A 13,035-nucleotide genomic window follows, 5' to 3' on the forward strand; every position below is an offset into this window, starting at 1 on the left:
AATATACACACTTGTTTCCATCTGATTGGTTTTCACCTGAGTGTTCTGAACAATCGACCATAGATGCGATCCCATAATAACCTTCAAATTTGAATCAAACCCATGCAAATCATGCCGATCTATAACCTCGGTCATGAAGAACATCAAAACACACCAAAACAAAACAAACCAACTCTCACAAGAAGGAGAGACAAACAAAACCCAAATAAATTGGGAACTTATTGAATGAGAAATAAGATTTCAAAACAAGAAAACTAGAAAAAAAAGAAATTGGGGCTTTCCACCAGTGAAAACCGATGGAAGCCCCTTCAAAAATCTTTAACGGAGGCTAGAGAGTACATAATATATAGTTAATTATGACATTGCTACATATTTGTGGAAAACGTAATTGTCATTAAAAGGATCTTTGAGTAATAGTCACTCTACTTCTAAATGCTCCTCCTTTCATTAGAACTCTAGTAGGAGGCCTCGTTATTTATTTTTATATATTTTTCATTTTTTACAAATAATGAAAGAATGAGTGCGTGAAATGCTCAGCTATTTCACAAACCTGGAAAGGGAAATAATAATAACCATGCTCACAGTGTTATCATCTAATAGATTTCTTTTTGATTCGCATAATAAATTTCTTATCTTAAAACAATTTAGCACAACAATTATATGGAATCACAATTCACATTAATTTAAAGCTTTAGAAAGACAACTAGTTATCTCCACCATTTTCTCAATAAGCTGCTAACATAAGGGTGCAATCATCTTTAGCCTCTTCAACCTCAAATTATCAGTATCTAACTCTATGGTGTTCGACTCCAAAGACTACCACCATGACTCATTTTTGATATAAAAAAAAAAAAATTCTCTTTTTGTGAAGTCACTCCCCTTATCCTTGACTCGGTCCTTAATTTCTAATCTGGAATAATGAACTGAAATCTTCTTTTCTCAGCCATTTTCACAACGGGTTAATTATCAAGTTGGTCACTGAAGTAGGCTTAATGTATCAAGTTGATCACTGAAGTCAAAACGGTATCAAGATGGTCACTGAAATGGCTATAAATATCAAACAAGTACCTTGAAATATGAGTTCAAGCAATAAAAATATTATTTATAAAGTTTTACACATTATTTTTGAATGTTACCAAAACTAAGTGAAAGGTTATGACTTCTAATATTTATGATAATATATTTAGATTTTATCAAGTTTATTTATTATTTATTTTTAATTAAAACAAAGAAAATAACTATATAATAAAATATAAATAATAAATAAACTTGAATAAATCTAAATATATTATCAGAAATATTAGAAGTCATAACCTTTCACTTGGTTTTGGTAACTTTTAAAAATAATGTGTAAAATTTTATAAATAATATTTTTATTGTTTGAACTCATATTTCAAAATACTTTTTTGATATTTATAGCCACTTCAGTGACTTTAATACCGTTTTGAGTTCAGTTACCAAATTGATATATTAAGCCCACTTCAGTGACCAACTTGATAATTAACCCTTTTCATAACCAAATCAATGAGCCATACCCCCGAGTCAAAAAATATATGGACTGATTAGTACAATGACTCAGTCCCGATACAAAAAGAACTCGAGTGGTAAGATAAGAAATTAACAATATAATTCCAAAAAAAAAAAAAAGTTGTCTTAGATCAATCAGAGTAGTTGCAAAGTTCAAAGTACTTTGAGCGAACTGAGAGTTTCCTATATTTACAAATAAAATTATTACACAAACTTGTTTGTTTGTATTTTGAAAACAAAGCATGGAATACTTTTATATAAATCCATAGTAATATATTATAAAAGAATCCTGATTTTATTATTTAAATAATGAAGAGGTTCAAAATAAGAAGCAACAGTAAAAAACATCAACGCATTTTTAATTTTAAGAGCATCTCCAACGGTGTTGACTATAATCGTTAGCTAAATTGGACATGTAAGACATTATGGAAAATTTGCTGAACGTGTAATACAATTTGCTTCAATGGTGGCTATATTGGTTGACTATAATTTAAAAATAGTATGTTATCAATATTCTAAATTGTTAAAATCGAATATATCAATTCAATATGGTAATAAATGATGCGCAATCTTTTCTACAAATTTCTTAAGAGATTCGACAAATTTTGCCATGCATAGGAGGTTGGCTAAAATTACAGCCAACAGCTGAGTATGTTTGGAGTATGAATTTTTTGAGAGATTGACTAAATTTTTTATTTTTAGTATGTCAACTCACATTTTAGCTAATGTTTTTCAAAGGTTGAAATTGCTCTAATACTAAGGAATAATCCATGAAGATTCATTTAGAAAAAATAAACGCCTTCAAACTCTTTTTATTGATATTTACTATATTTCCATCTTTATGATGTACTTAAATATATGTTCAAACAACATGTCAAATATAGAAAGATTTTGTTCTCATTTTTGATCATATTTACTTTAGTTTCTTTATAATTTTAAAAAAATAATTCTATGATTTCTTTTAGAAAAATATGTTTAATAAATATTCTCTAAGATCACATTTCTCCCGCACACGAAACAACTCATTAATTAGTAATATATTTAAATGAAAACTTGATTATTTATTCTATTGATTTATAGTGATATATATTTTTTGGTAATGATGTATTAAAATGATTAAAGTATGTTAAATATAATAATATAAAATCCATTTTAGATATACGATTAAGTTTATTTGTGAACCTATGAACTTTGGGCTAATATATAAGGCTTTTCAGGGGCCTATATGCTTCTTGAAATTGATAAGTTAAAAGTATAGATTTTGGGCCATCTCGAATGGTGTGACGAATATATTGGGCTTTTTTGTCAAGCCTTTTACGGATAAAAACCCTAGTTTCTTCATAATCCCTTTATATATCATCTCCTTCACGACATACCGCCTCATATATGTATACCATGTGATGAGAACACAATCTGAATAAATGAGAATTTTGGGAAGAAAATCTTCTTACATCATGATATCTGATCAAGGTTAGCATTTTTGTTTCTATTGTATAATTTTAATTTTTAGATCTAATGCTAATTGTTTAACAACATTCGATTCGTATGAATAAAAGTGATATCCATGATATATCTATGTTATATATATGTATGAATATATCAGTTTGATGTAAGTATAGAACAATTCATGTTATTACATATTGTTGATTAATTGTATTAGTATTCACGCTGTTATGTTTTGATTTTTTTTCTAAAACTAGAATATTATTGTTCTCGATTATGTTCTCTAATACTTGTAACTTGATTGATGCTTATAAGAATATCACTATGAGTGTTACTTTCATATATTACAGTACTGAATAAATTCTCAAGCAATGAAGAAGATGCTCCAGAAGCTTACGTTAAGAACGTGACTCATCGCAAGGGGTGTGGGAAACTATGAGTAATTTTTCATACAACTTTTACGGTGGCTAGAAAAAGAGGTTACATCCATAACCTCTAAAATTTTTCTTGTTTGTTATGGTCGTACAGTTTCATAGCCTCAACAATCTGCGCAGAATGACCAAGTTGATAAGGTATCTTGTGTTGACTTTTATATTTACAACAACTACTTACCTGTCCAATGCTCCTATGTCTTGCATTTTTTTACTAAATTATTTAGCTATGTATGGCCTCAACATAAATTATTGCTCCAGCACAAGGCACTTTTGGAGGTGATTAAAAAAACCGTTTTGTCACATCTTACAAAGAAATGCCCTCCCATGTAAGAACATGCCTTAACCAAATGTTTTTGCGAATAATTTTAGTTTATAAATGAAAACAAATTACACTTATATATAAAAAAAAAAAAGGAAAGGCTTAGTATTGAACAACTTTGTAGGAGCATATTTTTTTATGAATTGCTACCTGTGCTACTCCAGAGTCACTTGACTAGTGTATATTTATACTAAAATATCAAGGATATTAGTTGAGAGTGTAAGTACAATTGCAAGTATCCGATATGTAAATTAGTCTTTTTATTTCTTTGCTTATGTGATACATTATTAGCTTTGTCCTTTTAATTTATGTTAAGATATTATTTGATAAACCTCGGCCTGCACTGCATGTTATCGTACAATTTTTGAAGTTTTGGTTTCCAATGTATAAGGTAAATCATCAATTCAGTAGCTTGAATTGCAACCACCATCTTTGCTTTGCTCTTTTAACTGCCCGTACTAAATGAAAAGTATTTGATTATGTACTTTACAGGCTATACCTCTGATCACCAAGAAAAGTGTTGAATAACTTATTGATCCATTGCTTGCTGTTGTGTACGATGCAGAGCAGATAAATCGCATGCTTGCAGTTCCTTCTATGTAGCTTAGATTAGATATTTAGATTAGATGGATGTGTAGTAGTTGATCGATATTGGATTTGATGGATGTGTAATAGGTTAAATTGGAATTTGATGGATGTATAAAGTACGACTAATTTATATATGCATTAATAAGATTTAGTTTTTGATTTGGTTGTTTTCTTGGTTTGGTATTTCTGGCATATAAAAATGATGTTAATTCAATGTTATTACATCAGTTAATGAACAAAGAAATGATGTTAATCAAATGTTTTAACATCAGTTTCTTTAAAGTTGAAGTGATGTTAAAGGCTATAGACATCAGTTATTAGCTGATGTAAGCAAAAAGTTCAAGTGATGTCTTTGTGGGCGATGTTAAAGGCACTAAGTTTTAACATCAGTTATTAACTGATGTAAATGAGTACAATAGACATTATCCAAGCTTACATAACTGATGTTAAAGAGTATAATATACATCATTTAGGGTATAGAACCGATGTTAAATCCAACAATCGACATTAGTTTTTGACTGATGTTAAAGACAGGTACCTTTAACATCGCCCACGGTAACATCAGTTACAATTCTCCGGGACATCAGTTTTTAACTGATGTATATTAGCATATTTCTAGTAGTGCCAATGATATGCATGCAACTAATTATTTTTTGATTCATTTTTTTTCACACCTGTGAGAATAACTGAATATACAAGAAAATTTTAATATTATTTATGACTAATATGTAAATTATAAAATGCAGAAGTTTCTTTTGGATACAAAGACAAGTCTCGAGGAACCTTCAAAATATTACACCAAACACGGGATTTTCATCACAATTTGTTGTCCCAACTATGTAAAGTACATATTAAAGTTTAAATTGTCATTATAATTTGTCATCCATGTATCGGTGATAAACAATCTAGTTCCAATATGCACCGTGAATATATATATATATTGATCTGACACATCATATACTAGTGTTAATTAGTTTGCATGTGTATCCTATTGTCCATATATTTATATTTTCTAAACTGTCCAAACAAACTTACTCCATATATCTTATAAGATGATTTTTAATATTTATTCTTGTAACACCCTTGATTGGGGGCCGAGTTTCAGGTTGTTATGTCATGATTTTATAATATAAAAATACTTGTTATCTCACAATAATCAACAATATCATATGACCCTACATTAATTAATTATTAGTCCAGATTGTAGACTCGAAAAATAAAGTCACATAATTATTTCAAGGAAAATGTTAAGTAACTAAAAAATTATCTCCAATTTGTTTCCCGAAATCCTAGTTAGCAATGTTTGTTTGGTAACACTCCCATTAATAATAATGTACCGCTTCGATGCACATAAACCACTCAATTAAAATCATAGATTTGTTTATCACGTCATTTGAGAAAATATTTTGTGACAAGATTTGGGGACATAACGCTACTCTTGTTACAAACTACTGTTAAATAATCTTTACATAAAATTATATTACAACTAACAATCTAGTTTTTTAAGAAGATTAACAATGTATTTTACCAATTTCCGCCCTCCTCTCTCTCTCTCACAGGGTTGATTATAATTGGTTGAATAAATTGAACATGTATGACATTGTGTAAAATTTGTTGAAACCGTAAGATATCGTGATTCGATGGTGTTGACTATATTAGTTGTATATTTTAAAAATAGTATGTTATTAATATTGTAGTTTGTTATAATAGAATATCACTCTAGTATGATAATAAGTGAAGTTGAATATTCTTACAAATTTCTTACAAGTCTGCAAAGGTTCGACAAATAGAGTCAACATCAGGAGGTTGGCTATATTTATGGATAAAAAAAAAATGTACCGTTAGAGTATCTCCAATGAGATTAACGATAATGATTACTGAATTGGACATTTAAGACATTATGTAAATTTGCTGAACCTATAAGACTTTTTTATCTTAAAAATAGTATGTTATTATTATTTCTAGTTGATATAAATAGAATATATTATTTTAATATGATAATTTATAATGTGACATTTGTTACATATCTGTAGCTATTCGAAAGATATAGTCGTTCTTAGGGATTTGACTAAAATTATAAATAGGAGAAGTGAAGCGTTGAAGTGTGAATTTTTGAAGAGATTATGGTGGTGTTTGGCAAACACTTTTAAGCCCCACTTCTGGCTTTATACTTATTCATACCGTTTGTGTAAGAAGTCGAGAAATACCTAAAAGAAGCTGGGAATACTAGCTTTTGTTTCATGAGTTCTACTTTTTTCTCAAACACTTTAATCACTTATAAGTCTAAATTTGCTTCCAACTTTTAATCCACTTTTTTGCTTTAAGCAATAAACACTTATTTTAACCTCAACTTAACGGCCCCTATATATATATTTTTATTTTTGATATACAAACTCATTTTTTAGTCAAGGGTTTTATATGGTTTTCGAATTACTCTTAGACTTGATTTTTTTTTTAAATAATTTCAATATTTCGTAGTTATAATGGCCAACATTCCAGAGAGTTACTCTTTATATGGAGTTACATAGTGCACCATTGTAAATCATCAATTTTATTATAAATTCTATTATAGAATACACATAAAATGTGATTTTAATATAGAATACTATAAAATATATTTATTTTAAGTAATTGAACACTTAAAATTTGATGAAAAAATATATTTTCGAAACTGATTCTACAACAGAATAATTCTGGATGATTATTATTCTGTTATAGAATAATGTTGAGATATTGTATGATTTTAGATGATCTTTGGAATAAAAAAAAATTGTATAATTTCGTTTGCTGTTTAATAATCAAAATTTGCAACTATATTCCATAAAAAGATATAATAAAATATATAGTATATATATATATATATTTATAATGGTGTGCTACGTAACTCCATATAAAAGGAGTGCTACCCTAGTTATAGTATATATTAATGATTTTTATAAGTTATAATTTTGATAGGTAATGACTTTATTTTGATCAGCAAGATACATTTGACTACAATACTTTCGAGCAAAAAGATATCATCCCTGTACATCCGCAACAATTTCTGGCGATTGTTCAGTTGCTCAGCTGAATCCATTTTGGAAGCAGGGCCCGGACCCCTACCTTGAGTCACTAGCGGTTGAAACGCATCCACCAAGTCTACATATTCAAAGTTATACGTGTCGTGTTACTATGATAGTATGATCACGGATTTTGGCCGTGTTTGTTTAAGAGAAGCAGAAGCTTTCTGGCTTCTCTTGACCCGTTTGTGTAAAAAAGTAGAAGCACTTTTAAAAAGCTAAGAATGCTAGCTGCTTCTGCTTCTTTTCCAAACACTTTATTAACTTATTTACTTCTCACTTCTGCTCCATTTCTCTAATTTAAGTAAGAAGTCACTTCTTTTAAGCTTGCCCAAACGGCCCCTTTATTTGTCCCAGAAAAATACTCTGTGTGAACATCTCGATCTGATCTATTCTAATGCATGCGAAGTTCCAAAAAAGTGGGTCACACCGAATAGTGTTGGAATTTCCAAATGTGGATTATATGCCAAAAGCTTTTGTTTCCGATTTCCAATAGTAGTGTTCTTTTTTCTTTTCTTTTTTTAAATGGAAGTGATAATTCCTTAAAAAAAATTGAAAAAAATGGAAGTGATAATTGAGTACTTATGGGATAGAGCCACATATGTTGCTTGTTATTGAGTACAAACAGCTGATCTATCTACAATAATTGTAACTCTTATCGGTCATTAGTGACTCATCTCACTCATTTTTATCAATAAAAAAATTATTTTTAATATAGTTTTTAAAATATAATATTCTGACTTATTTGAAAAATCTATATTAAAATAAACATTTTCTTTTCTTCGGAAGAAAAATATAACTAAAACAAACTTATAAAATTATTATAAAGACGTGTGTCGAGTTTTTTCCAAACGTATACAATTCGCTATACGGAGGCACACACGATAATTATTAAATTTATTTATAAAAATGAAATATTTACTCTTTAGTCTTCCTTTTACCATACATTTTATTTCTAATCTAGCATAAATAATATCTATTTGGATTAATTATACTCCACTCTTCCTTACTTTTTTTTTTTCAAATTAGTAATCCATTTTATAAATAATACGGATACCATTAATGTAACACATTTCAAAATTTATTAAGTAAATAATTATAACATTATAATAAAATAAATAATATTTAATATATCTGTTTGTGATTAATATAATTTCAGTGGTAACACCAATAATTTTGAGACGGGAGCAGTAAAATGCGATCATACAAGTGCACAAGGAATCATGAGCAAGTTCACTACAAGTGGATTACAAGAATCTCCGGCCCATGTAGCTCCTTTAACAATGAGGTTACAATCTATTACTATCGCTCCGGTCCCGGTTTCTTTTGGTAAAAATATTATTTTTAAACAAGTATCCTTTCTCAAGTTTTAATATATGTTTTATGAAATTTTATAAATCTATCCCTAAATTTCTGTTTCCAATATTTGGTTTCACAGTTAGTTATACATTCATATGTTTTTTATTTATTGTAATAATTAAATATCATTATGAAAATAAGATATATAATTAAGCAATTTCTTGATATGCTTATTCTTTTTAAAAGAAATCCGGATGAAAAAAATAGAAGATACGAAAATAAACCCTAACCTCTCTCCTGACCCTAATTCTCTCTGGCCTCTCTCTTGTCGTTGTCGTCTGGGGCTTCCATCGGTTTTCACCGGTGGAAAGCCCCGAATCACTTTATTGCTTTATTTTCTTTCTAGTTTTTGAATAATACATCTTCTCGGAAAACTTAGATCTAAAACCATCGGAGATTTCGCTGTCTCTCTTTCAAGCGGGTGAGTTTCAGTCTGATTTCTCTTGTTTTTGTGGTTCTACTTCAGATCTATTCTCGGGAGAATTCTTAGATCTAAAACCATCGGAGATTTTGTTGTCTTTCTTCTCTGTTTCAAGCGGGTGGATTTTCAGTCCGATTTCTCTTGATTCTGTGGTTCTGCTTCAGATTCAGATCTAAGGTTGTTTTCTCTGCCTGATGAGAGTTTTGTTTAGGTCTTGATTTGGTGATTAAAGTTTGTATGGAATCGCCGTTTTGGTAGATAACTCAAACGATAGTTCTGTCAGGGAATGATAAAGAGGGTACTAGTAATTTAACAAGGATGAAGGGGGGTACTTGCATTTGTATATACATTTTCTTCAAAATATCGTTTAAGTGTCTCTTTATGAGAACATGCGATTGCAAATTATTATTTATTCGAATCGATCATTAGTGTAGATGTCGTATGATTTTTTATTATTAAATTAACGGTTAACACTTTTGTTTCAAAAAAAGAAGAAATCAGGATGAGAGTATGACATAATGGGATCTGACACATGACACCTAAGGAAAGCTCCGTTGTCTCAATTTTATAATTCTCCACTTAGTCAGCTTCAGAGCGCTGTGTTAAAAATTGATGTGCGGTTAGAAGATGTGCTGCTTAAAAATGTGTTGTTGTAGGAATAATTGTTTGATAATTTTTTTGGCATTTGTTTCTCTTGAGTTATAATATAAAAAATAATGTTTTTGTGAGATTTGATGGTGAAATCTGTAACAATTTTTTGTAAAAATTAAAAAGCAATTTTTTCTAAAAGAATGGGAGGACTAGAGGAGGGCGCGGGGCACTTCGAGGTCGGGGAGCGCTATTTCCATCCCCGATTCCTGAATTCGATACTTATCCCCGATTCCGCCCGAACTTCGAATGAAGATTCTTTTCCTCCCTGATCCCTGCGGAGATTCGGAGAATTTTACCTTTTAATAAAAATAACAATAACTTTATAGTATATAATATACTTTTTAATGAAAAAACAAATTATTAACTCGTAATATACTAATAAAATGATAATATCTCATATTTTCAACATCAAATCATATTAATATTATTTATAATATAGATAAATAACAATTTTAAAATTATAAAAATATATTATATTACAATATAATTATAATCAATAAAACTAAAGATTATTTTTCAATTTTAATATAACATTGTAAAAGGCATATATTTTTAATAATTTATTTAGTATAATATATATAAATATATTATTATTTAAATATATACAATCGGGGTCGGGATCGGGCGGAGAGACATGATCCCCAACCCTGCCCCGATCCCCGAATTTTTTATAAAACATTCCCCGTTCCCCGCCCCGTCCCCGAAAAACTCTCTAAATCCCCGACCTGAACGGGGCGGGGATTGGATCAGGTCGAGCGGTGCGGGGTGAATGCACATCCCTAAGAGAACCTACTTTTTCTAAAAGAAGCTTTTCAACCAAACATTGTTGTTCGAAAAAATTGGTTTTAGATTTATCAAACAGTTTTTCACCCGCTTTTCAGCAAAATATTGTTATTGCTATCTGCAACAGCAATGCCATGCAACACTTTATTTTCAAAATTTCCCGGTCCACTTGATTTTTCAAAATTGATCACCTAAATGTCCACTCAAAAGTCATTTACTTATTTTTCATTTAGACTTCTATTTAATTTATTTTATTATATAAAATGTGGTTGCAAATATATAAAAATAAAGTTGAAACAAAATCCTTAATTGATTCTTTAAAATTTATAAAATTATAATTAAAGATAATTATATTTTACATCTCACAAATTTGGTTGAAAAATGGATATATACCATAATTTCAAAATAGATACTCCTTCCGTCCAAACTTATTTGTCCACTTTGAAAGTAAAAATTTGTCCCTCTTTATCTGCCCATTTATACTTTCAAAACTAATTTAATGAGGGGCCGTTTGGTTCGTTTCTGCCTTTCTGGGAAACAAAATGGAATCCAGAAAGAGAAACGCAGGGAAAGGAAAGGAATGATCCTGAATTGTTTTACCTGTTTGGTTTTGTTGCAGAAACGGAATGAAAATTTGTGTGATTAATTTTATATTCGATTTTTTTTAATATTATATAATTTCAAAAGAGTAAATGTATTCATATCTATAACAAGATAATTTATTTACATTCTAATAAATTAATATAATTTATTTAACCATACTATTAATTTTTTAAAATAAATTAACATGTGAATTATGTCACAATTATATTTAAATTAAAAATTATGTTTAATTCTTAAAAATACTTTATATGATAATCTTTTATTTTAATTGTTTAAAATATGAATTATAACTCAAAATAGAAAAAAAGTGAGGAAAAAGAATCCAAATACCTAGTTGGGGGTGGAGAATGAGTTATGAGCATTATTGGGTAAACCCACTACTAAAAAAGGTGAAAGGGAATGATGATTTTTACGAAACAAACACGTACAAAGAGAATCAATCAGGCTGATTACATTTCCCTTTCCCTTTCCTGAAGACCCCTAAGGCCCTAACCAAACGGCCCCTGATAGTTTTTCAAATATATCTCCATAATTTCAATTTTCAAGACTTGACTTATTTAAAACTTAGTTGAATTCATGTTTTCAACATAAAGTAGGGGTATTCCACCATTTTCAAGATATTAATTAGAGGTATTTAATGAAAAAGTTTATACAATCAATTATTCCTTGACATGTGTTTTTTTTGCCAAAATAGACACATAAAAAGGGACGGAGGGAGTAATCACTATCTATTATTTTTTAATTATTTTACACCCTTTTTGTTTATTTTCTGGTAACATAGTTACGAAAATCGTTCCTCTAAAATAACAGTTGGTATAAAACGGGAGAGATCAGAAATGGTAAAATTTCTAATGTCATGGTTAGATCCACATGTTCAAGTGAGAACCACATGATCTTAGTTCAAGAATCGGGAAAAACAAGAGAGATGGCCTTGGGGCGAGGTAAATGTAATGTTCTAGCTAAAGTGGAGACAAAAATTGTCTTCAATTTAGTACCACATTGCATGCTCGACCCTCCATTTTGCAATAGTATTCACAAGTTAGCAATTTTGTAGCCGCCCAATGACCAACCCAATAAACCCACGTTCCTTATAAGTTCTCCTAGAGTTTGCAATACGACTTCTATCTATGTACTCCATCTAGGATGGTCAAGCACGTTTGTTGCCGTGAGAATCCTTTTATCAAACATATCACACAAGTATTGTTCTTTAAAAGACTCACACTCATGAAAACCATAATCTTCTTTTTTCAATGCTTGCCTTTTTCTCTTCTCTAGGTTCTTTTGATTCTTCCCACCCCATTAGTTCTTTAAAAAGAATATATTGACTCTTTCGTTTAGTTTTTACATAGTATTAAGAATAAGCTGACTCGGTTAAGTATCCGGAGAGATATTTATACATAGGATCTTGATTAAATTTAATATAATTTTTTATCAATTTACCGACTATGCACTGATTTGACTAAAAAATCTCAATTTATTGTAAAATTTCTATTAAATTTTTAATAATTTTTGAATTGATACAGTCGATCCGTTTCGATTCCCAATACCCGGACCAGAACGATCGGTGAATTGTGATGAATAGGCCAATTATTTTGGCGTAGGCATGACCAAGAGTGTGTACGTAACTAGAAAGCAGGGTTATTGAAATGAAGAAAGTAGGGGTCCATTCAAAAGGAGTATAGTAGCATACAGATATTGCGCAGACTTGAATTGCAGCATGCTACATACAAAGAGCATTTATTACTCCGTTTACTCAAATAGTACTCCAATATCACATCAGAAAGTGACAAATTTTATCCCAGGAAAAGAATTCATATTCTTAATTTCTTTATATACAGATAAATTTAC

The 13,035-nt window shown here is 29.7% G+C and overlaps 1 long non-coding RNA gene across 1 annotated transcript; it reads left to right on the top strand.

The window, feature by feature from the left end:
- The first annotated feature begins 2,908 nt into the window (after positions 1–2,908).
- On the top strand, positions 2,909–4,410 carry LOC108202285 (uncharacterized). Its single transcript, XR_001803055.2, has 3 exons — positions 2,909–2,997; positions 3,321–3,542; positions 4,216–4,410. It is a non-coding gene; the product is annotated as an uncharacterized LOC108202285 (long non-coding RNA).
- Positions 4,411–13,035: the final 8,625 nt, after the last annotated feature.

The sequence above is a fragment of the Daucus carota genome, chromosome 9 (genome assembly GCF_001625215.2).
Source record: "Daucus carota subsp. sativus chromosome 9, DH1 v3.0, whole genome shotgun sequence".
NCBI lineage: Eukaryota > Viridiplantae > Streptophyta > Magnoliopsida > Apiales > Apiaceae > Daucus > Daucus carota.